The sequence below is a fragment of the Hyaena hyaena genome, unplaced genomic scaffold (genome assembly GCF_003009895.1).
Source record: "Hyaena hyaena isolate Hyena2069 unplaced genomic scaffold, ASM300989v1 scaffold_89, whole genome shotgun sequence".
NCBI lineage: Eukaryota > Metazoa > Chordata > Mammalia > Carnivora > Hyaenidae > Hyaena > Hyaena hyaena.
Genome location: NW_024080719.1, coordinates 1,482,425 through 1,507,624, shown reverse-complemented (window position 1 = coordinate 1,507,624; position 25,200 = coordinate 1,482,425). Strand labels below are relative to the sequence as shown.

General features: G+C 39.1%; 1 protein-coding gene across 2 annotated transcripts in view; it reads right to left on the bottom strand.

Moving 5' to 3' along the window:
* FHIP1A (FHF complex subunit HOOK interacting protein 1A) overlaps positions 1-25,200 on the bottom strand; it is a 250,636-nt gene that overhangs the window by 176,325 nt on the left and 49,111 nt on the right. For both annotated transcript variants that reach the window (XM_039234330.1, XM_039234331.1), the window contains exon 2: positions 1,313-1,435. The gene's annotated coding sequence lies outside the window, so the exon portion shown is untranslated. The remainder of the gene's footprint in view (positions 1-1,312; positions 1,436-25,200) is intronic.

The window sequence follows — 25,200 nt, the reverse complement described above, 5'->3', positions numbered from 1 at the left end:
TCCTTCTCTGCCTGACTTATTTCGCTCAGCATAACACCCTCAAGGTCCATCCATGTTGCTACACATGGCCAGATTTCATTGCTTCTCATTGCCATGTAGTATTCCATGGTATAGATAAACCACATCTTCTTGATCCGTTCGTCTGTTGATGGACACTTAGGCTCTTTCCATGTTTTAGCTATTGTGGAGAGTGCTGCTATGAACATTGGGGTCCATGTGCTCCTATGCCTCAGCATTTCTATATCCCTTGGGTAAATTCCTAGCAGTGCTATTGCTGGGTCATAAGGGAGTTCTATTGTTAGTTTCCTGAGGAACCTCCACACTGTTTTCCAGAGGGGCTGTACCAGTTTACATTCCCTTAATGTGCATTTTAAACAAGTACCCTAGTAAGACTTGGAAAAGCAAGGCAAGACACATTATCAGTAAGACGCAAATTACAATGGTTCAGAGGTATACCTTATAGGGAAGTTTAGATCCCATCTTATTTAGCCTCATTAACACAGGAACCCTTTCTACAATGCAGACTGATTGATTTTAATAAGAAAGAATACCAGCATATACATAGTCAAATAGATAGCACGCGTGCTTCTCTGTAAGCTACAAGCCCTACTGCCTATTTTAACAATACTACCATTGTTTGAAACTTAGAGTCACCTCTTCTTAGAATTAACTTTTAATACAGTGTATAAGCCTTCAAACACAAATTACAAAAAGGAAAACGGTTTTCATTATGTTATTGCACCTTCTAGGTTTGGATCAAAATTAGACCCCAGAGATTCAACACCCTAGCTCTAAAGAAGTTTAGACTACTTCCCAAACACACCCCACAGGGTTGAGATGTGCCACCACAGAAAATAGGATGTTTAAGAGTGCTAGCAGAGAGGGTGCCTGGGTGGCTCAGTCGATTAAGCTTTGGACTTTGGTTCAGGTCATGATCATGTGGGTTCGAGCCCCACGTGGGTTCGGGCTCTGTGCTGACAGCTCACAGCTCAGAGCCTGGAGCCTGCTTCAGATTCTGTGTCTCCCTCTGTCTCTGCCCCTACCCCACTCGTGCTCAGTCTGCCTCTCAAAAAACTGAATAAATGTTAAAAAATTAAAAACGAAAAAAAAGAATGCTACTAAAGGATCAAGATGCAGATCCAAAAACCACATAAATAAATTATAATGTTTTGAGTATAAAATAGCCTCTCAAACTATTTTGAACAAGATAATGTTCACTTGGATGTGTAAGTTCAAGTAGCGTTTGTTTTTTTTTTTAACCCTGTTACTGAACAGTACTGAACGCCTATTAATAGTAATGAGAAGACATTACCTGTGACTGCTCTCTTCAGTAGCCTGGTGCTGGGCTGTATTTGCTCACTTCACGCTATCAGAGGGGCGGAAAAGATTTCTCCAAACTTGGGACTGTTGGGAACTCCCAGAAGACTTCGGAAATCTATAGAAAGGAATAAAAAATACCCCACCATCATAAATAAACTGCAAAAATCCAGCCTAAGATTCTCTAATTTTTCTCCCCTCCCTTTCCCCACCATCTGTGGTGCACTGAGTGGGTTCTCCTCAGATCTCACTTCTCTTTATCAAAAAGAAAATTATACGCAAAAAGTAAATTTTTACTTAAACATCTGAATGTTAGCCAAAAATGAAAGACACCCTCTGAGGGGCGCCTGGGTGGCTTAGTCGGTTAAGCGTCCGACTTTCGCTTAGGTCATGATCTCGCGGTTCGTGGGTTCGAGCCCCGCGTCGGGCTCTGTGCTGACTGCCAGCTCAGAGCCTGGAGCCTGTTTCAGAGTCTGTGTCTCCCTCTCTCTCTGACCCTCCCCTGCTCATGCTGTCTCTCTCTCTCTCTCTCTCTCCCCCTCTCTCTCTCTCTCCTAGAAATAAATAAAACATTTAAAAAAAAAATAAAATAAAATAAAAAAGAAAGACACCCTCTGGGCAGCAGAAAGTAGAAGATTCCTCCATTGTCTAAGAGATGTTACATAACCATAGACTTCTTGCAGAATAGGGAAAAAAACATGAAACTAAATAAATCCATACCCATGCAGCAGCAGCCCTGTATCAAGACAATAACAACACAATACCGAATAGTAAAGGCAGGGCCACAAACGACTTCCACAATCAACTTTTTAAAAGTGTGCAATACTCCCAAAATATTCCCTGGTGCCTCTACCCTACGCTGACTTTGACAATTAAAAGTTCTGGGGGTTTTTTGCCAGCCCATGAGCAACATGTATACTTTGGTCTTAGACACGCATCTCCTCTCATCAGGCCTAACTGGGAACATAAATTTCACAACACAAATGGATGGTTTAATCCCTACTGTACAGCCAGAAATACAGGGGTCTGAAGAACTTTGGGAAATTATCCTACCTGAGAGAAACACAAAGAATACCTAGCAGTGTCCTGGAGAGCACAGCAAAAACATGAACCCTAAACACAGAGTACAAAAGGCAGAAGCTAATGCAAACGCTAAATAGAATCATAAGAAGCCACACTATTCAAGACCAAAATAGGTGGAAGCTACACAAATGTCCAGGTAAGAACATCTTGTAAGAAAACAATAAATGCTATACTTAAATTTGGCCCTTAACTACAGAGAACAAACTGACAGTTACCAGAGGGGATGTGAGTGAGGGGATGGGTTAAATAGATGATAAGAATTAAGGAGTACACTTGTGGTGATGAGAAGCAGGTGTATATAGGAGTGCTGAATCCCTATACTGTACCTAAAACTATTACATTGTATGTGAACTATACTGGAATTAAAATAAAATGAAATTATATATATAAATATATATGTGTGTGTATACTTTTAAATTTGAAGCATAAAAAACATTTAAATGCCCAATAACTGGGGAAGAGTTAAGTAATTTTGACACAACATAATTTACTTAACTGTAATTTTGTCAGCCATCAAAAAACTTTATGAGTTTATGATAAAATGGAAAATGCCGTTTATCATATGAAGAAAAAGCACAGTGCAATGTTGTAATTACATATGATCACAACTACTTATGCAAAAGCAAGAAATAAGGTACAATTTGTTCTGATACAGTTATAAGTATTGGGTAAAATATTCTCCCAATTCAGGTTAAAGTGAGCTATTCAAGGTAAGAGTCTAGTACAACAAATATGTCTCCAAAATCTGTGTGTAACAAGGATGAGCCACTCGTTAATGCAGTAACTTTTCTGCAACAGTCCAATATATTAAAAGATGGTTTCCTAGAAGTCGCTGTCAGAGGTTTCATGTATGCGTTTGATCTACTGATACCTAAAAGGCTTGGAATGTAATACCTTTTCTTGTAACAAATGTTTTACAAAAGGGAAAGAATGGGGAGTGGGGAGGAAGACCTCAGTGTGACCTAAATCTTTAAAACTGGGCACAGTAGTGGTAGTGACCAGGGACAAGAAGGGTGAGTATGAGGCATGGAAAATAAAAGGTAACATTTTACATGCAAATAAATTCTTCATATTATTAAAAAGGAGACAGAAGACTCCAAATGGAGGCACTTGTGCTAAACACCCCCCAAGAGCAAACCAAGACTTAATACCTAATCTATTTGCATTTCCAACCCCCTCACCATCCCAACAGGAATGTAACCTTTAACCAATCAACATGGAATTAGCCAAACAGCAATAGTGAGATAATCTACCTAATACACCCCCTTCCATCTCCCTTAGGGTGACAGCCTTGCCTGAAACAACCCATTCTTTTTTAATAATTTCCATTTTTTGCCCCCTTTCTGCCTTTAAAAACCTTTCTCTTCTACAGCTCTGTAAAAAAAAAAAAAAAAAAAAAAAAAAAAACTCCTTTATACTGCTACACGGAAGGCTGCCCCATTCATAAATCAGTTGAATAAGGCCAATTTGATCATCAGATTTATTCAGTCGAATTTTTTGTTAGTTAAAAATACCAAAATATCGTCAGTACCTTCAAATCTGCCTTCTTTACTCTAATCAATTAATCATTTATTAAGCATCTGGGACAGTACAGTAAAATTCATAATCAAATCTCCGGGCATTTAATTGCAAGAGGTTTTACAAGGGAACAGAATGCTACTTCTTCCATAATCCCACATGAACAGTTTTATCATCATGTACTGGAGAGATACAGGCTCTTCTACTGCCTCTTAAGAATTACAGATTGCTTCCAGATGCTTTTCAGGTGATTTCGAGCCTTTCTTCATTCTGTGACTCTTGAATTATGAAAGGGCATCTCTAATTCATGAGAAATACTTCTCCCATCTTAGTGTCCATTATCATATATCATATATCTCCCCCTTACACTCTACATTTTTAGGCACTCACACACATATGCTTTTACTTAGGTAAAAAGGCATCGTTGTGTATCAGTAAGGGCTTTACTGAGAACCCCTTCTATTTTACCATCAAGATTCCGCCAGCAGCAACACTTTGGAACTTCAAAGGAAGCCGAGTCCTTTGACAGTGATGCACAGAATGACATCGAAAGCAAGGTTAAACAGAACTCAAGTAAATTGAAAGGACTCTCAAAAAAATTCACTGGGTCTTGGTAATTCTCTTGGTTGTCATTTCATTTAAAAAAAATATTTCTCCTGCTAAAAGCGGTGGTGGGGGAGGAAGGGGGGTGGTTGGCAGTTAACCATTCAGTCACACTCCGATCTCTGCTCAGGCAAGTGCTCTCCTTCTAACAAAACATTCTACCTCCACATAATAAAATCAAATTCAGGCTCACACTCTTCTGTGTAATAGCTAGGTCACATCCCTAATTTCAACAGAGGAACAAAATCTAAATCTCATTTCCTGATGGCATAAATTCAGTGAATTTAGACCTCTGCTGTGCTGAGTTCAGAAATCTGTTAGCAGGCAGGAGCACACAGAAAGCACAGCAAAACCACCAAATGAACAGGGGACGGGGGGGGGGGGGGGGGAGGATAATTAATATCCACATCATGGACTTCTCCCTATAATCAGTAAAACAGATGCAGGGGGTTTACACAGGAGGTGTGGATTTATCCGCAGCACTATATTAATTGACCTGTGCTATAATCAAGTGCTTTCCTGGAGGGTAATTAAATCAATCAATCAAAACAGAAGTCTCAAAAAGTTCAACAAGTTCATTCAAATACATGCAATTGACTATGAGCTAATTATTGAATAATTTCATTCTCCAAAAGAGGTGACCTGAGATAGACTATATTCACACGTGGAAATGGTAGGGTAGAACAAAATATATTCTACATGGTCCTACAATCTTCACTGATTCCATTAAGCATATTAATAATAATTTAGTTCAGCCTTAAAATGGATGGACCTAAACCCAATCCCTGAATTTTACAGGTGATAAAAATGAAGCATAAGAGGCTAAGTGACTTGTTCAAGATTTAATAGCTGGTAAATGGTAAAGACAGAGGGAGAACCCCTATCTTCTGACCCATGGTGATGCCATCTTCTCCACATTAAGCTCACAATTCCTCAACCATCTACCCATTAAGTTGATTTTATTCCTCCCCCTGAAGAGCAAAACTTTTAAAGCTTTGGGAAAAGTTGAACCAAATGAAGCTTCAATCTTCAATTTCCATTCAATCAATCCCTGAGATTTTGCATTACTTTTATAGAGTCTCTTATTTACCCAAGAAACCCAGTGTAATTTGGAGAACTTTGGGAAGGCATCAGCCAAGAAACAAATTAATGAGTTGTAGCATATCACAGAGGAAGAAAAGCAGGCAGAGAGAGATGACAGACATCTTAGAAATAAATAAAAAATATACATTTATTAAAATGAATAATGAAGGTGAACAAAGCCAAAATCTAAGTATTAAAGTGCTATTTTCCAATGTGACAACTACTCAAAAGATATTTTTTAAAGAAAAAAAGTAGTAACCATTGTTGTTTAAAGTTCTGCTTTCAAATAAATCTGGAAAACACCACATTCTAAATATCTCTCTTGAATATTCACAAAGAACATTATATGTATTAAGAATCTAAGAAAACCTGCAAGAAAGAAGCCTGCTTAGTTTTAATCCAATGTTCCCCAATTTTATTTGACATCTTTGGTTTGTAGAGCTTGTACTGACATCTTCCGAGAAACACACTTTAGGAAGCATATGTAGCATTTTTGATGAACAACAGGAGTATGGCCCTCATTAAGCAGCATTTATAGCAAAATAGGCTTCCTCTTCCAGACCCAATCATTAAAAATCAACTCATGAGATAAAAGAATCCAGTAATTATAATGCAAATAACCACCACTAACATGTAGTAAGTGCTAAATGCAATTTGTTTTGAAAAGGTGTGGAGGTGTCTTCATATTCAAATTACACTCCCCAGAGGCTGTATCTATTCATAAAAAGCAAAACACTTTAACACAGATAAACATTATATAAACTGTTCTGTACCTTGCATTTTTCATCAAACATATACTGGCAATTTTTCCAAGACCATAATGTGTTAAGAGATTCTTGGGTATATTTTACAGATGTAACAATGTATTTATTCAGTTGCCATGGATGAATATTTCAGTTATTTCCAATCCTTAACCATTAAAAACACTCCTACAATAATTATCTTGTACATAAGTCATTTTCTCATACAGGTAATATGTATGAACATGTAAGATACATTCATAGTACATATGTATATACAGTATATCTCAGAGGATGTATTCATATCTAGGGATGAATTTCTAGAACTGAAGTTCCCAAAGGATACGAGATTCTTCCTATGATAGATTTTGCCAAATTGGCCACTAAAGAGGCCATGGTTTTGCATTCATACCCTCTACACTGCAGATTATAAACCTTTTAAATCTTTGCCCATTTAATGGAGATAAATGGTACCTTGGCATAGTTGTCACATACAAATCTCTTTTAATAAATGGATTAAGTGTCTTTTCATGTGTAGATGCCACTGTTATTTCCCTTCCTAAAGGCTATTTGTATCTTTTGTCCATGTGTCTACTGAGTTGGACTTTTTCTTATGGATTTGTAGGATCTCTTTATTACAGACATTAGTACCCCTTTTTATATGAAAAGTAAACATTTTCCCCGATTTTATTGTTCTGACTTTCCATATGCAGATTTTTTTCAGTTAGTTTTGTTTTTTGGTTTTTGTGTTTGTTTTTTTGGTGGGGGGTGGTAATGTGATCAAATTGGTCCATCTCTTCGGTGGCTTCTCAGTTCTCTGTCTTACTTAGGCCCTATGTACTCCAACATTATAATATAGCTTCCTCATGCTGTCTTCTAGAATTTATCTTTTTAAATTTGTTTTATATAGCTTTTGGCTTAACATTTGAGGTACTGCTCTAAACAGCTTTTTCATCCCAGAAGGCTACCTGCTTACCTGACTATTTATTGAACAGAGCTTCTTTCTCTAACTAATCTGATAGGCCATCTTTATCATACACTAAACATGGTATTTGGTAATACCAATGTTTCCATTATCGTAGCCTTATGTTTGAATCTCTTGGTGTTTATTTTTCCATGTGAACATAGAATAAGCTTGTTTCGTAACTCCCACCAAAAAAATCCCATTGTTATCTTCACTAGCACCACATCAAATACACATATTAATGAATTTAAGGAGAATTAGCATCTTTTTATCCAAGAATTTGATAGGCCTTTTCGTATCTTTTTTGCATCCCTAAGGAGCATTAAGTGCCTGCCTTCATATATGTCATACATATTTCTTAAGTTTATTCTTAGGTATTTTATACTTTTGTATTCTAATGGTCTTTTCTTCCACTATATCTTCAAATTAGTTATTGGTTGTATATATGCAAGTTATAAATGTTGACATATTATCTTGGCATCCAGGCATATATATATATATATATATTTTGAGAGAGAGAAAGCACATGGAAACAGAGGAGGGAGGGAGGAGAGGAAGGGAGGGAGAGAGAGAGAAAGGGGGGGGGGAGAGAGAGAGAGAGAGAGAGAGAGAAAGAGAGAATCCCAGACTCCATGCTATCAGCACAGAATTCAAGGTGGGGCCCAAACTCACTAAGAGCAAAGTCATGATCTGAGCCAAAATCAAGAGTCAAAAACTTAACTGAGCCACTCAGAAACCCTATACATTATCTTTATAATTCATTTTTCACTTGATTCTCTTAGGTATTCTAGTCATATACTCCTATCATTTGCAAATAATATTCATTTACTACCTTTCAGTTTTTGTACCTTTATAATTTTCTTTTCTTTCTCTTGTCCAACTACATTGACTTATGATTCTGAAACACCATTAATCAACAATAAAAATAATGGGCATTCCTATTTTGCTCTTGACTTCCATGGGGATGTTCTCAAATTTCCTATTAAGCCTAAGATGGTTTTTGGAATGAGATGGACCTACTTTATTTTGCTAAGAATATTTTCCTACTCTATTTTGAGGGTTTCTTTGAGATCAATAAAACTGACATTGAATTGTATCAGATGGCTTTTCTATAAAAATGATATGATTTGGGGGCACTTCAGTGGCTCAGTCGGTTAAGCATCCAACTTCAGCTCAGGTCATGATCTCACGGTTCGTGGGTTCGAGCCCCATCTCGGGCTCCATGCTGACAGTTCAGAGCCTGGAGCCTACTCCAGATTCTGTGTCTCCCTCTGTCCCTTCCCACCTCCCACTCGCCTTCAAAAGTAACATTAAAAAAATGATATGATCTTTTCTACTGATACTTAATAAGATAATGAATGTTATTAATACATTTCATAGTACTAAACGCTTCCTGTATGTCTAGAACAATCCTCACGTGTTATGGTATACTCTTTAAATGTGTGTAAAGTACATACTCTATGTGTTTTCCACTCCATTTTCTAAGCAACGCTGCAAGGTGGGTACTGCCATCATAGCTGCTCCGGCCCTCACTCACTGCAGGCTGGCTCTCCTCCTCACTGCCCCCCAAACATGTTCTCACCTCAGGGACTGTGCAGACTTGCTCTTCCCTGAGATCCCCAGATACCTTCATATTTCATTCCTTTCTCCATTTAGGTCTCTGCTGACATGTCACCTCAGTACAAAGCCCTCCCCCCATTTACCCCACATAAAACAGAAAGAAGTCGCCTTCTAACCATGTCGTCCTACGCCAAAACTGTTTTATTTTTCTTTGTAGCAACGGTTACCATCTAAAAGATATTATATTTAATTTCTATTAATTTATATTCCATTTCTCCCTGTAGAATATAAACTCCACAAAAGCAGGGGTTTTGACTGCTTTGCTCACTGTTCATTCCCCAGCATCAAGAACAGCCCTGACACATAGAAATATTCACTGAATGAATGAATGAATGAATGAATACCCATTTTTTAAAGTAGTCTCTGTGCCCAACGTGGGGCTGGAATTCATGACCCCGAGATCAAGAGTCACATGTTCCACTGACTAGGCTAGGCAGGTCCCCATGAATACTCATTTTATAGAAAAGAAACCTGAAGTTTAAAGAGATTATGTATCTAAAATCAGTGGCAAAGAGGAGACAGAAACCCAAGTCTAAGTTTCAATTCCCTAGCCTTAGCCATCAAAACAAGTGACAGAAGGGGCACCTGGGTGTCTCAGTTGGTTGAGCGTCAGACTTTGGCTCAAGTATGATATCACGGTTCATGAGTTCAAGCCCTGCAACAGGCTCTATGCTGACAGCTCAGTGGCTGGATGGAGCCTGCTTCAGATTCTGTGTTTCCTCCTCTCTTCGTCCCTCCCATGATCATGCTCTGTCTCTCTCTGTCTCTTGATGATAAATAAACATTTAAAAAAATAAAAATAAAAAACAAGTGACAGGTGATTTTAGCTCATATAAAATGCCCATATAATCTTAACACTGAAACACAAATTATTGATGCCTTTGAAAGTCACAGGAGAAGTGTGAATGGTCCCTGTACAAGATAAGCACAAGAATCAGAAGATGGCCTCCGACAATGAGAAAGAATGAAATCTGGCCATGTGTAGCAACATGGATGGACCTTGAGGGTGTTATGCTGAGTGAAATAAGTCAGGCAGAGAAGGACAATACCATATGTTTGCACGTATAGGAGGATTAGGAGGAACTTAACGGAGGACCGTGGGGGAGAAGAAGGGGAAAAATAGTGGGGGAGAGGGAGGGAGGCAAACCATGAGAGACTCTTGAATGCCTAGAACAAACTGAGGGCAGATGGGATGGGGGGGGAAGGGGGGTGATGGGCATGGAGGAGAGCACTTGTGGGGATGAGCACTGGGTGTTATATGGAAACCAACTTGACAAACTATTTAAAAAAAAAAAGAAGACGGCCTTCAGAGAATTCCTAAAAAGAATTATGGGCATTCTATTAGGGCAACTCCCTCAATACCCATGAACCTCACACAATTCCAAGCATCATGAAGCTCTGACCTTCATCCACGTATGTCCTTGGATACGCAGAAAGTAAAACTCAATTCTTCAGGGCTGAATGCCATTAAATACGTGTTTACTAATAGCACTGGTAGCTGCAAGGTAGAAGGGCACCCCCCCGCCCCCCTAACCCCAAGACTAGCCATATTATGGCCAGTACAGATACCAGGGACGTGGCTTTGAAAAATTATTCACTCTTTCAAAGTCTAAGAATCTTTCTTGGTTTTAAGGCAATCTACAGTTGGGTATTCTTCATGCTCTTTCCCTCTTCTATCACTGGGATACTTTCTTGAACCAATCTTTGAGTAGAAACAAAATTTCATTAATCTCCATTTCTGATATTAAATGGTATCTTTCATTTTTTTTTCAGAATTCAATCAAGCTCTGTATTTCAGAACTGCGGGGCTGGTCCAACCCTGCAGTGTGTCACATTTAATTCCATCAATGTAAACATAACGAGCAAAGATTGAGCTAGTGAGGCATAACTAAATGTTTTGAACCTATGAATTTAAAAAGCAAGCCTCATTGACGCTATTTCTAAATCGTAAATAAAATCATTTTCCAACATTTCACTATCAAATTACAGTAATTTTTTCACCAGCACACACTTGAGGAATGCCACAAAAGGACTTTTCTAACAGTTCATTCTATTGTTGCTCATAACCTCCTAAATATTTCTCTCATTGGCTTCCATTCAAAGATAAATGGAAGGCAGTAAAATTTATGGTAAATGTATTCAATTGCTTAAAATACATTAAGCAAAAGGAAAAAGATCTTAGAGCTATATTATGAGTTGTGAAATTCTATCTCCTTCACTTAGTCTCCAGCTTCAATGATAGGGAACAAAACTGACAGACTGGTCAAGTTCCAAATCACCTCCTCCATGGAGCCCAAATCTCCCATCTCAAATTCTCACCTTGGTCAAGGCCAGAGTAAACACCTGTCCATCACATTTTTGCACAACATCACTTTGTAGGCCACAAGTACAAGCTTTCATGCCACAGAGGAAGCAAATGCCAGTGCAATAGACACTTTTCCACCCTCTTAAACCAGGCTGCTGACTGTCCCCTTGACTTTCTCTGCTATCAAGATAGTGAAAGGAGGAAAAGGACCTTTCTGTGAAACTGGAAAGTGTAACCAGATAAGTCTGCCCTTTCAGCAGTTCACAGAGAGAAAGGTAAAATACGAGCCTGGTTACAGTTTAAAAGTTAGCTATTACAGTTTAAAACTTAGCTATGAAAATTATATGCTAGCACTTGACCAACATGTTGCAAGATTTTAATAAAATAAGACTATTAAGGTGAAGTCTATTTAAGACAATTTTTACATTTCATGGGCCAGGGAAGAGGCATGAAAGAATTTTTTTTAGTAATTTTTAAAACATACCATACTTTATAAAATTAAAGAAAAAAATGACAATTGTGCCAGTTCAGAAATGCCTTAGAAAAGGAAAGTGAGGAAGTCTAAAAAGCATGAACTATGAAAAGAGAAACCAGAGTATTAAATTAAAAAAGAGAGATTAGCATTGAGAAAAATTCACTAACCTCCTAAAACTCAGCTTAATATAAGAAACTAGTTTATTCACCTTGCATACTACTACTTCATATTATTTAGTCCTTTCTCTAAGAATTCTGGAGGTCTCTATAAGTATTATCCACTGAATCCCTCATTACCAGTATAAAAGTAAAAGACACTGCTATTACCATTTGCAAACATGCAAGAGATTTTAGTAATAAAAAAAAGAACAAGAGATCTAAAAAAGAACAAGTTTCAGGAAACTTCAAAGCAAAGAAGACAGGAAATAGACTCTTTGCTTGGGGTTTGGGACTGAAACATATAATAAAGGCAAAAATATATATAATATAGGACTGGCTTAAGTAAGCAAACAGATCTGAAGTGTCCTGGCCAGCAGTCTTGCAGGAAAAATAAATTTGGCAGAATCTCAGTTTACACTCCAAAAGTCAAAAATATCTTTTTTATATCAACTTTTGTAGCAAGTTATAGCAAGTGCACGCTTTACAATTCTTACAAACAGAGCAACATCAGGCATCACCACTCACATTTCTTTCTTCGAATCTTAGAAGCAAGAAATGTTCAGAAGCATGAAATAGCTGACAAAATTCTAACCTTAATATGAAATTCCTAACAGAAAACATGAAGACAACAAAGTGAGACAAGTTGCTATAAAAAATAGAGCAAGAGGAAAAGATTCTGCCATTTTCAGAGGCAGGCTCAAAAAGTAAAGCACAGTAAACATCTTTTGCAGCCACAGGGCACCTTGTACATGCCTCTATTAATATTTGTTTATGTTTTATACCCTTAGGAGGCTGTGATCTCCTTGAAGGCAAGGACCTGGCTTTATATCAACCTGGCCTATCAGCCAATGAATTAAAATAAATGAACCAAGTGTTGAGTCAATTAACCTCTCTTAAATTCTCTTCACAAAAAATATTCACGACATTCATATTATGTAAATTTTACCTCTATTAAAATAATACCAAAAAGATCACGACCTCAAACACACATTAAAAGCCAACTGGTAAGGGAAAGTCTTGTAATTATTAAGGCAAAGCTTTTTTTTCTTTCAATTTTATTTCCAGTATTGTGGATGTATAGTGTAGTATTAGTTTCAGGTGTACAATTATAGTGATTCAACACTTCCATGCAATAACCAGTGCTCATCACAACAAGTGCACTCTTTGATCCCTGTCACCTGTTTAATTCATCCGCCTCACCCATCTCCGCTCTGGTAACCATTAGTTTGTTCTGTATAGTTGAGTCTGTTTCTTGGTTTGTCTCCTTCTTTTCTTTGCTCATCTGTTTCTTAAATTCCACAGGAGTGAAATCATATAGTATATGCTATTAAGGCAAAGCCATTGTGAAGTCAGAAACTACGTCACTGGACTCTAACATAAACATAGTGTGTTTCACAATAAACAATAAGCCTTTAAAAATCACACAAACATTTCCTAACCCCACATATGTCCACAGTCCTTAACTGTCCAAATAGGTGAATGCACAACCTCAAAATAACCATCAAGCTATGTATGGTTTCTGGGTCAGGTGACTGGCAGGCTGTTGAAACTCATTTACTTTCTTTATTTAGATACAAACAGATTCTGTAACACTAGGCTCCACTGCAGGAAGCACAGAGTCAGAGTGCTGGCTTTTTGGGGCTTTTTTCTTATAAGAACCAGAGGTAAAAGGAAATTTAGAGTCCTGTTTTGCCTCAGACTCCCTCCTAGCCTCAAGTATTTCAATTTATTCTGCTTCTTCCAAAAAAATGTAAAGTCCACCACCATGGGTTAGGAAACATGGCCCTGGGGCTCCAGAACTTAGCACCTGCCCCTCATCTCTCTCAATCTCCACTGCATGTATACCCATTGATTCCCCTGAGATCGAAACAACAAGGAATCTCTTTCAAGTAAAAAATACGATCTTCCGTATTGTGCTCTGACTTTGAAAAGTGAAGTCCACATCAAGCACTGACTTTGAAAAGTGAAGTCCACATCAAGCACACTGTCTCTGCCCCACAAATTAAAATCCTGGAGCAAAAATGCAATGTGGCCAAAGACCAAAGAAGGAAAATGACGACCTCAATAGAAATATACAGAGGGCAAGGATATTACTATTACTAACCCAGCCTAAACACCTAACAGCGACATCAGTGACTAGAAGAATTAAGAGCTTTCCATGATCAATCTGTTCTCACTAGACAGATTGTAAGAATGCTAGGCAGGACTATGTATCACAGGAATCTACTCCTGAAGCCATATACACTGTATATTAGCTAACGCAACAATAAGTTATATTAAAAAAAAAAAAAAAAGAATGCTAGGCAGGAACCCTCTTCTCTATATTCTCACTACTGTTCAACAAATCAGATATATATACCCTAAAATTAATATAGAAATTAAATGACACAAATGTCTAAATGACATTAATATGCATATTTGTGATAGAAATATGGAGTCACTCGCTCAAAGTGAAAGTCTAAATGACATTAATATGCATGTTCCTGATAGAAAAAGGGAGTCACCTACTTAAATTGTTATAATCAATTATGACACTGACAGAAAGAACCACCACCTCACTTACTAATGCTTTTTCTACCCACCCAATGCCAAGGAACTGAAATTACTGACATCTTGATGTCCTTTTCAGTGACCCTAATGAAGTGAAAGAGTAATTCAAGTCGGAACAAGAATCTTTATAAGAAGTTTTCAAAGCACAAATACTCCTTTTGGAAAACGCTCTGGCCCTAAGCCCTCAACACAAACACCTTTCTTACGCCAGCCTTCCTTAACACACAGAATCTCATCACTGACTGAATCACAGATACAATGCATTTGCAAAATAAAAGCAAATTAAATGTCCACATATACAGCTTCTTTTTCTACATTAAGCAAAAAGTACAAGTGGAATAAGGGAGGCATTCATTGACCTCTAGCTTAAACACAAATGGAATTACCCTACCACACATTACTTAAAAATGCAAAGCACAATCTCAAGTTAATTTGTCACTTGGAGAAACTGCTATGCTTTTAAGATGAGAATTCACTTATTAGAAGCTCTTAGCAGTTTTCCCCTTAACCTTCTCAATTTATCTTACATTTGCTACTCTTCCATAGCAAACTTTTATGTGCAGTTTTAAGGCTGTATAATAGAAGTTACAAGGGCACTAGTCTTTCAAACCCAAAGAAAAATCTAATGAAAAGGAGGTGATGCTATCAGCTGCCAACGACTTGCCGTTCCCCGACCCAACATGCTAAAAAAAAAAAATGATTAGGTGGGATTTTCTATGATCCTTATGAAGGAGAAAAGAAGAGGGGCTGGGGCCAGCTTATATTTGACTGTGAAGTGGGGAGATGAGATCTATAAAATTTTTGTTTAAAAATAAGGAACAGCAAAAAAGAAATCCACAATTTTCACATGATCCATTTCCTTTAAAGAATAATGATTTTAGGTGTAAACAATCAGATTCTTATCCACAATGAACTTGCTGAGACTAGGCTAGGCATTATCCAAGAGTATTCAGAAGTAGCCCTAGGGGCACGTTGGTGGCTCAGTCGGTTGAATCTGTTTCAGCTCGTCATGATCCCATGGGCTCGAGTTCACATTGGGCTCCATGCTGAACATGGGGCCTGCCTGGGATTCTTTCTTTTTCTCTCTTTGCCCCTCTCCCCTGTGTTTCCTCTATCTAAAACAAAATGAAAAAAAATATCGGTTTAATAAAATAAAATAAAAAAAGAAGTAACCAGAGCCATGAGCCAGTGGGAGTGTCCAATGCATTCAGACCATGGGGACAGATAAACCTAGTGATAATTTCACGTTTTTCTCTAAACCTCAGGGTCATCAACTGTAAACAGAAATAATATCCTCCCGTTCTATATACCTCAGAGGATGGTATCTTTTAAAGAAACTACACCTGAAACTACAGAATTAGCACGTTGTTGATAGCAACAAATGTGCACCCTCCCTCCTGCTCAGAAACAGAAAATTGTGATTCAGTAAGTAAAGAACCAGTCTTACTTTACTTAACATATATATAGACACTTTAGGAGACCTCAAGGCAGGCTAAACTAGAATTGCCAATCCCCCTGAAAGCCCTTCTACCTCAAATGACTGCAAATCTTGTGAAGACTTCTTACAACTATTATCCCAAAGCAGCTAAAGCAATAGTTAATCAGTTTGGGAAGGTATCCGGGGGACAGAGATCCTTTCCAGAATCTGATGAAAACTATAGACCCTCTACCCACACACACACACACACACACACACACACACACAAAATCATATTCATACATACAGGCAAATCTTATTTTTCTGATATCAGAGGTAATTTTTGGATCTTACATTTGGAATCCCCAGCTACAGGCTATTGAATGACTGCCCAGTTAATCAGGGAGGCACAAGAGAAGACAAACAGGTTTGCAATGCCGAGACAGCTAAGATGATCGTGGAGTGCTGCATTTGGAATCCTCCACAAACCCTCACTGGAGACATGAAGCTGTAATGTCTGAGTGGCCTCAGCAGCATCCAGATGAATGAGGTTCTGATCGGTCCAGCAGAAGATCACTTCCTCTCATAAACAATCCGGCTTCCTACTAACACCTAAAACACAATAATGTTCAGACACACCTAGTGGCTGCTTCAGAATTTCCACAAAGTTACCAAGGGGTGGTAATCTAATTGGAAGTCAGAGCTAGGCTGTTTGTTTTGAACACAAAGTTGCTGAGGACTTCCTAGAAGATGGAGATACCATCAAGTGTCCACAACAAAGCAAGAAGAATGCTATAGAAGACCAGGGGACAGGGGTAGCAGTCCCAAGCCAACCCCCAGACCACAACTGCTCCAACAGCAGAATCATCCAGAAAGCTCGTGGAATACCAACCACTAGGCTCCATCTTCAAAGTTTCTGATTCAGCAAGCCTATGGAAGAGGTCAAGAATCTGCATTCTGGCAAGTTACAGGGGCTGCTGCTGCTGCTGGTCCAGGGGAACCCACTTGGAGAATCACATTTAGAGCCTATCCCACATAGGGCATCCCAACTTAGTAAGCACATTCATGGTTTCATTCATATGCCATACTTGTCATCAAACAGAAAAACCAGAACCACTCTATCACTCAAGTCAGATTCTTACCTGTGGTACCTTCTTAAGAGCACACGTTGGTTGGGCTGAACAACATACACTAATCTTCTTGATGACTGGTGAGTGTCTATAAGTAATTCATACTATTTCCTGCAGGGGAAGAACTCTGAGCAGTTCTGTTTTAAAACTGTACCCTCAGGAAGCAATAAATGGCAAATTGGTGCTAGGAATATTTAAGACTTAGCAAAACACCCATTACCTCCCGAGCTGTGGTTTTCAAATTAAACTCCACAGAGCCCCAGATGGTATATTTGTATACCTCAAGGGTTGGGGTGGAAGGGAGTAGAGAGATGAAAGAGGCTTCTGGCCTCTCATTTCAGTGCCTCTCTGAACTTGAAGTTCAGTTTTTCTCCTATTTACACAGTGGCATAAATTACATTTATTAGTGTTTTCACTGTCCTTTCACAGTAAGGAAAAGTTTCAAGAACACTGGATTTGAATACCTCTAAGAGTCCCTCCATTTCTATAAATCTTTTTTTTCTTAAATAGTTTATTGTCAAGTTGGTTTCCATACAACACCCAGTGCTCATCCCAACAAGGGCCCTCCTCCGTGCCCATCACCCCCCTTCCCCTCTCCCCGACTCCCATCAGCCCTCAGTTTGTTCTCAGCATTCAAGAGTAAATCTATTAAATACAACAATCAAAGGCTGACCGTCACGTTATAAAAATAGAAATATCAAACTGGCCCAGAGGGCGGACAAAATGCTAAAAATAGCATCAGTGGTTAGTAGTCAGATCACATTTGTGTCTGGTAAGAAGGTCTGGATGTCACACACAGGAGCTTCTAAGCTCACTGAGGGCAGCAAATGAACTTCTGTAAATAGGATATTAAAAAAAAACAAACTCCAGGGGCATCTGAGTGGCTCACTTGATTGAGGGTCCAACTTTGGGTTTCGGCTCAGGTCATGATCTCAGTTTTGTGAGTCTGAGCCCTGTGTTAGGCTCTGCACTGGCAGTGCAGAGCCTGCTTGGGATTCTCTGTCTCCCTCTCTCTCTGCCCCTCCCCTACTCTCTATGTCTCTCTCAAAATCAATCAATCAAAACTTAAAAAAAAAACCTCCAGTAGTAATTACCGTTACTTAAACTTGCCCTATCAAGCAGACACCTTGCAGAAACCAGGGTTTTTTCAATAAGGACCATGGTGATACTCTGAGAAACAGCAAGATGCCACATACTCAGGATTACTATCAGCAAAGCCATCTACTAAACTGGCCAAACTGTTCCTTATGATGCATATTTGTAAGCTACCAGGCAAGTTATGCACGAAGTACTAGGATCATCACTGCATTTGATGGGTGGACCACAACTGAAAAGACAGAACGGAGCACAAGTGGATGGGGGGGGAGGGGATGGTTGTTTGGGGGAGAAGGACAACATCTCTTTTATTATGCTTTAACATAAGTCATTCATAATTCCAGTCTTCAAAATCACCTTTAAGGGACAAATCAGGAAATAGAACCTTCTAAGTGAGGAGCCATCCATTCCTGGGATGTCAAAGCTGTCTATAATGACCAGAGTGCCTTGTTATGGAATGGAAGATGTGGGTCCAGTATTCAAAAGGAAGATAGTAAGAGCATTTTCAAACACATGCCATCATCCTATTTTCAACCAAGCCCTTTTGTTACCTTCTTTGGCTAGGGCAGCACCTAGAAGCAGGGAAAAGGGATTATCTCAAAGACCAATCCAATTCCAAAAGAAAATCTAAATCACTCAATAAAACTTATCTCTTCTAAACCAAAGCAGCCAAAATGTCCCCACTCCTATGTGTTCTGAGGACCATGGTAGGATGGAGGTGGGGAGTGGAGACAGCATCAGGCAGAGGTATTGTGAATTCATTATCTCATTCAACAAAAATGTTTCCTGAGTTCCTAATATTCAATGATGAATATTACATAGTCCCAAATCTAAAGGGGCTCCCAGGGGCCCTGAAAGACCTACCCTCAGCCAACCAACACTGTAAAGTGACACCTAACTGCACAGAGAACCAGGTTAGAGTCCAAAGTCAAACTCAAAGCAGCAATTACAAACAACTGAAACTACCCTTGAAAATTCCCTGAAATTCCTCTTAAATACAATACTATGCTGTACAACCCTAAATTCAAGAGAACCAGTTTTTCCTGCCCTCTAGAAAAGACTATTACCTCTTCAGGTAAACACCAGATGAAGTACTTGGCCTGCATTTTACAGGCCATGTGGTTAAACCCAATTGCTCTCTCTCAGAGAGGAAATGAAATCTCTCTAAAACAGCAGGCTCCTATCTCTCATCTCATGTTCACTCTAGGACCTATACTCCTCATATTTCAACTGTCGTTTCTTGACTTTTTTTTTTTTTTGGCCAAGTGCATTAGTTTAATTCCCATGAGTAAAATATGCATATAATGACTTCACTATAATATCACCATCTTAATATTTACCCAAAGCCATGCCCAAAATGTCACCATTTCTTTCAGTCAACACACTGTGAATCCTTCTTTCGAATGCAAACATTACCCCTACACAAGAGAATGAATGTTTTTACCAAATTAGCTCCACTTATCTGGAGAGACCAGAGACACCAGAGAGTTTCGGTAGGTAAAAAGAAAATCAAGAAAGATCCAGAATATGAAATACATGTTCAGCAAATTGGGGCTGTCGGGAAACAATGTGAACCCACCATTCACCCCAGGAAGAGAACTGGAGGAAGCAAGGGAAAATTCTAAAGACATATATCCAAAGTTCTTCATGGTCAGTCCTACCCTCGTATGTTACACACAAATCCCATTCCCCAAGTCCTCCAGGTGAGAAACATTTCAAGAAAAAGAGACGGGCCTATCAAGCTATTTTAACTTGAGCCAACTAGACTGCCCAGTTGATTACATAGTCCCAACTGCTAATGCCTTCCAATGCCTTCAAGGTCACATAAACTCATGAGGCTCCAAATATGGCTCTGGAAACTAATACAACCCCCCACATCTTTTTCCATTTCTCTTGTCCCCACACAATGGGAAGAATGGATGCCACACCCACCACACCTCAGACTCTCCTGGGCAGCATCAACAGAGTAAGCCTGACCACTGCTGGGAAAGCCATTCCTCCCCAGTTCCCACAGGTGCAGGTATACCTTATTCGAGTCAGCAACAAATGTCTTCTCAGAAAACAAAGCACTCGCCGCCAGCCTCTTTACCTCACCTCTTCTGTAGCCCTTTCTCCTCTCTCTGTCATACCACAGATTCTGCTGCTGTGACTCCTGAGCAGAATCCCTCTCTAACCAGTTTTCTCTCCATCTTGTCATTATATTTAGCTCACTGCACATCCCTCTCTCTTTGTCCGCTCCAGATTCATGTTTATGGCCAAGCTTCCAATCCTCTGATAATTAGCCTCTGGTTCCCCAGAAGAATAGGTGGCACATTTAAATGCAAAAATGCACCCATAAAAAACAGTTTATTATAGGTATGAGCACTGGGTGTTATATGTAAACCAACTTGACAATAAACTATTAAAATAAAAAATTTTAAAAAACTGTTTATACTAGCCAAATAAACATACACATCTTCATACAACTACACAATTGAAGCCCTGTTCCATTCTTCTGGACATAAATGTTTAGCAATCTGCCATTCCTCCACTACAACCTGAAATCATTCCTCTGCATTTCTCTCCTACAGTGAACTCCTGATCTGCTCAGAACTTGTACTTGACCTCGGTCCACACTATCACCATCTTAAATTCTTCAGCTGATTTTGGAACTCAGAAATTTTAAGCAGGCAATTTAAAAAGACTAGTAAACCTGCTCTTGACAGGACTAGATTTAACTCTAATGAGATAAAAATGACAAGCACATGGCTTGCTGTCAAGGCATCATGAACAGTTTAAAAATCAGAGTCAAAATAGCTGATAAAATCTGAAAAGACAGAGCAACCTCTATACATTGTATCTTTTGCTTGGTTTGCACTGTGTGCAAGATACAAAACTCAGAACATTAAGATACCAGTTTAGGAAGAGACTCTCAATTCAAGATTTAGGAAAAGGTGTTGGGGGAGGTTACTATAGCAGAATACTTACTAACTAGATGTAACTATTTTTATCTGCAACCAATGTGAAATATTTAATGCACAATTTTCCTAAACTTTATGCACTGAATGTTTTCTTTTTCTGTCTTACAGAATAAAATGGTCATTTCTTTGCTAAAATGCTCACACCTCAGGGCACCTGGGTGGCTCATTCAGTTAAGTGCCCAACTTCGACTCAGGTCATGATCTCACAGCATGTGAGTTCGAGCCCCGCATCAGACTCTGTGCTGACAGCTCAGAGCCTGAAGCTTGCTTTGGATTCTGTCTCCCTCTCTCTCTGACCCTCCCCGGCTCTCACTCTAAATTTCTCTCTCTCTCTTAAATATATGTAAACATTTAAAAAAAGTTTTTTAATGCTTACACCTCTCTCACACTAATATCTTAAGCCTAATAATGGGAAAATCTACAAAAACTATTAAATTTAAATTTAGTACATTAAAATATCCACATTTGAAAAAACTGTGTCAATATTCACATTTGCACAAGAATGTATCCTCACACATCAAAAAGAAATGCCATTTACTGCTAGGCATACACAATTTCAATAAGAAATGATTTCCCATAGGGGCGCCTAGGTGGCTCAGCTAGTTAAGCATCCAACTTCTGTTCAGGTCATGATTGTGCCTTCCCTGAGTGAGTCCCACACTGGACTCTTTGCTGACAGCTCTGAGCCTGGGAGCCTATTTCAGGTTCAGTGTCTCCCTCTCTTTCTGCCCTTCCCCCACTCGTGTTCTGTGTCTCTCTCTTTCAAAAATAAGATTAAAAAACCTTTTAAATAAAAAAATGGTTTCCCATAGGGGAAAAAAGTAAATTCTTAAAACATGAAAAATCCTAAGCATTCAAAGTAGTTGACTTGAGATTCCCTTCATTTTATTTGCCAATAAAATGAAGAGCATTTGTCCTGTAATACCAAAAAAAAAAAAAAAAAAAAAAGCTGAATGTCACACTGCCTTCACCTTCATGCCACCACCACCAACCTTAAGAAAAGGTTATAGTTTTGGTAGCTCCACCAGAAGGCCCGTCATATGTGTGAAGCCATTCTAGCTTCAGCCACCATTCTGGTTTCTTGCTTCAGAAACTATGGTCTTAAACCTGACACTGGAGATAAATAATGGAGATTAATGCAGTATTACCTTGAACAAGCTATTAAAAGAGGCTGAAAAGCAGCATCTAAACCCCAAACCATTTGCTCTTGCACAATAGGAAGCCAAAGAGAATCTTGTTTACTAAACATAAGTCACTTGAGATCTGGCCAAATTCTTAAATGATATTCCAGATGGAAACGCTGCAAAGGCAAGAGCTGCTTACGTGAGTATTTTCTTCCAATTCTAAAAACAAACTGGACCAGTTTTTCTTGTTGCTTCTAGGAAAGTGATCGTTTTAAAACCAGGGACGTGATTCAACAGAAGGACTTCCCTAGACCCACTCAGGCTCTATTTTTGCTCCCCCCCCCCAACTTCCCCTCCTCCCTGCCTCAGGGGCTTTCTAGCAGGATTAAGTTTCTTGTAACTAAGTTTGCTTCCTCCTGCTTCCCAACCTATTTAAAAGTCTTCACGCTGCAGAAAGCAAACTCCATTAATCAATCGTACCTTCTTACATATTTTTGTGGTATATTCCTATTTTTCAGGGAAAAAGTCCAGATACAGTCCGTGTGTGTGTGTGTGTGTGTGTGTGTGTGATTTTTAAATTCTCTTTAGGGCACTGTGAGTTTATGCAGACGGGCCTCACAGAGGCTGCTGTGTTTGCTAGGGCTCGTGTTCACAAGCTGCCAGTTAAGAATCTCTTGGCTTTACTTTTCATTTCCTTGAGTTAAAGTCACTTGGACAGAGAGGCTTTGAGAGCTACAATGTGCAACGAGTCAGGGGCTTGTTTGTTTAAAGGTGCTATGTTGACAGCCGAATATTTTGATTGTGCTGCTTAATTGAGCAACCAAAGGTTTGTCAAGAGACTTTCTTTACTACTCTCTTTCGACTAAATATCACGGGAAATGCCTGTGATCCTGATTCATATCCGCTGTGCCCCAGAAAAGCCACTCTGAGGCTTGAGTCGGAGGCTGGTGAGATAAACAGGAGACCAGTGCAGAGGAATCTGTCCCTACCCCTACAGCCTCCCACCCCTCCCCCACTACCCCCACCTCCCACCTACGGGGCAAAAACCTCCTTTGGTTTTAAAGTACTGTACAGGAAGCCCTGGATTAAATCTCAGACCCCCCCCCCTCCCCAGTACATTTTAGTTCTTTAGCCTACAGCTCTAGCTATTCCCTCATACACACTTAAGCCAGTGGTGCAAAATATCCCAGTGGACCTTACTCACATCTGCCAAAACCTACATTACAAGCTACTACCAAACTTCCATTTCATCTGATTTTCCACTCCTATATGCTGCACACATTCCAACCCCACCCGCATCTTCTCCACCTCCATGATTCCTTTATCCCCTAGAGAGGTAATCCACTTCCCAGGCACCTAGTGAAGACTTTTCAAGACCCAATACACACCGCAGCAGACATGATCCTGCTTTCTCCTCTTCTAGGACCAAGAACAAACACTGCCCCTTTTCCCAGACCTGGCAGCTTCCTCCAAGGCCACAAAGCAAACTGGTAGCTTAACTCTGAGTAGCTTAACCACTGACCATTTTCTTCCTACCCAATGTAGCCAAAATTCTGTGGCTTAAAATCAAAGCCTCAGAGAGCCCAAGGTCCAGAGCCAGGCAAAACTGACTTTGACTCTGTTTCTTACCATCTCTGTGACATGGGCAAATAACCTATGTCTCAGTTACACCTCCAAGATGAGGATGATAATATAGCATTTACCTTTATTGTGAAGACAGAATGAGAAGATACATGTGCCTGGCACAGAGTAAGCTCTCAAAAAGTGTCAGCTATGTCTGTTATATTAGTACTCTACTGTTGTTACTACAGGGATAACTGGCACAAACTGGTAGGCTTCAGGCTAAATTTTAACTTTGTTTGGCTGTCATAATATATTTCACTTTTATTTATTTCCCTTTGGAGAGGTAAGCATGCCCCAGTCTGTCACAGTCCTCACTACTCTCCCTTAGAATCTTACATCTCATTATACTACCTGTCTGGCCCCTAAGTGTATGATAACCCCCTCCTCACCTCCCCAAACTAAAGGTCTCAGAGATACAGGGAATTTTTTTTTTTAAACAAAAACATTCTAGAACTAGAGTGGTTAGGCATTATAATAAAAACAACTCCTTTTTAAAAACCAGAGCAAGGAGCCACCAATTTCCAAACAGGTTAAGACCCTCCCAACAGTCAAAAGGCGCATAGCTGACAGGTGGGAAAAAAGGAATAAATTCTACTTTGTAGTTTTATAGTCAGTAACAACTTCCAAAACATGTAGAATTTGTGAGGTTCTTCTAAAACACAGAATTTCACTCTTAGCTTTGCTGGTCTGAAATAAAACGGACAGAGCAAACATAATACCAGCTGATCAGAAAACCTACTTCAAAACCAGGCTCTTCCCTAAATGCAGAAGGCCATTACCCAGTCAATTTCTTGTTCCAAATGCACCTGTTAGAAGTCAAGTTCTTAAATTCACCTATAGCTTTGTACATATCAAAAAGTTAAGCTGCCTGACATTTAATATTTTTCTCTTCTTACCAACTGCCCACAAAGATTTTCCATAAATGATAAAAAAGTATAATACATAATCTTCTTAATAATACATATCATTTCTGGAAAAAATACACTGTCAAAAGTACAAAAGAATTAAACACTACAAGACTGTAAAGATATTAGAGATTTATTGATATAAAATTAAATAACCATAATTATCTTTATTAAAAAAAATCTCGGGGCACCTGGGTGGCTTAGTCGGTTAAGCGTCCGACTTTCGCTTAAGTCATGATCTCGCAGTTCATGGGTTCAAGCCCCGCGTCGGGCTCTGTGCTGACTGCCAGCTCAGAGCCTGGAGCCTGTTTCAGAGTCTGTGACTCCCTCTCTCTCCGACCCTCCCCTGCTCACGCTGTCTGTCTTTCTCTCTCTCTCTCTCTCTCTCTCCTAGAAATAAATAAAAAACATTAAAAAAAAATCTTTAAAAAAAAAATCTCTATCTCCTATCATTCCCAAGAGGGTATCCATTTAAAACATTCTAATTTTTCTTAAATAGTTTATTGTCAAGTTGGTTTCCGTATAACACG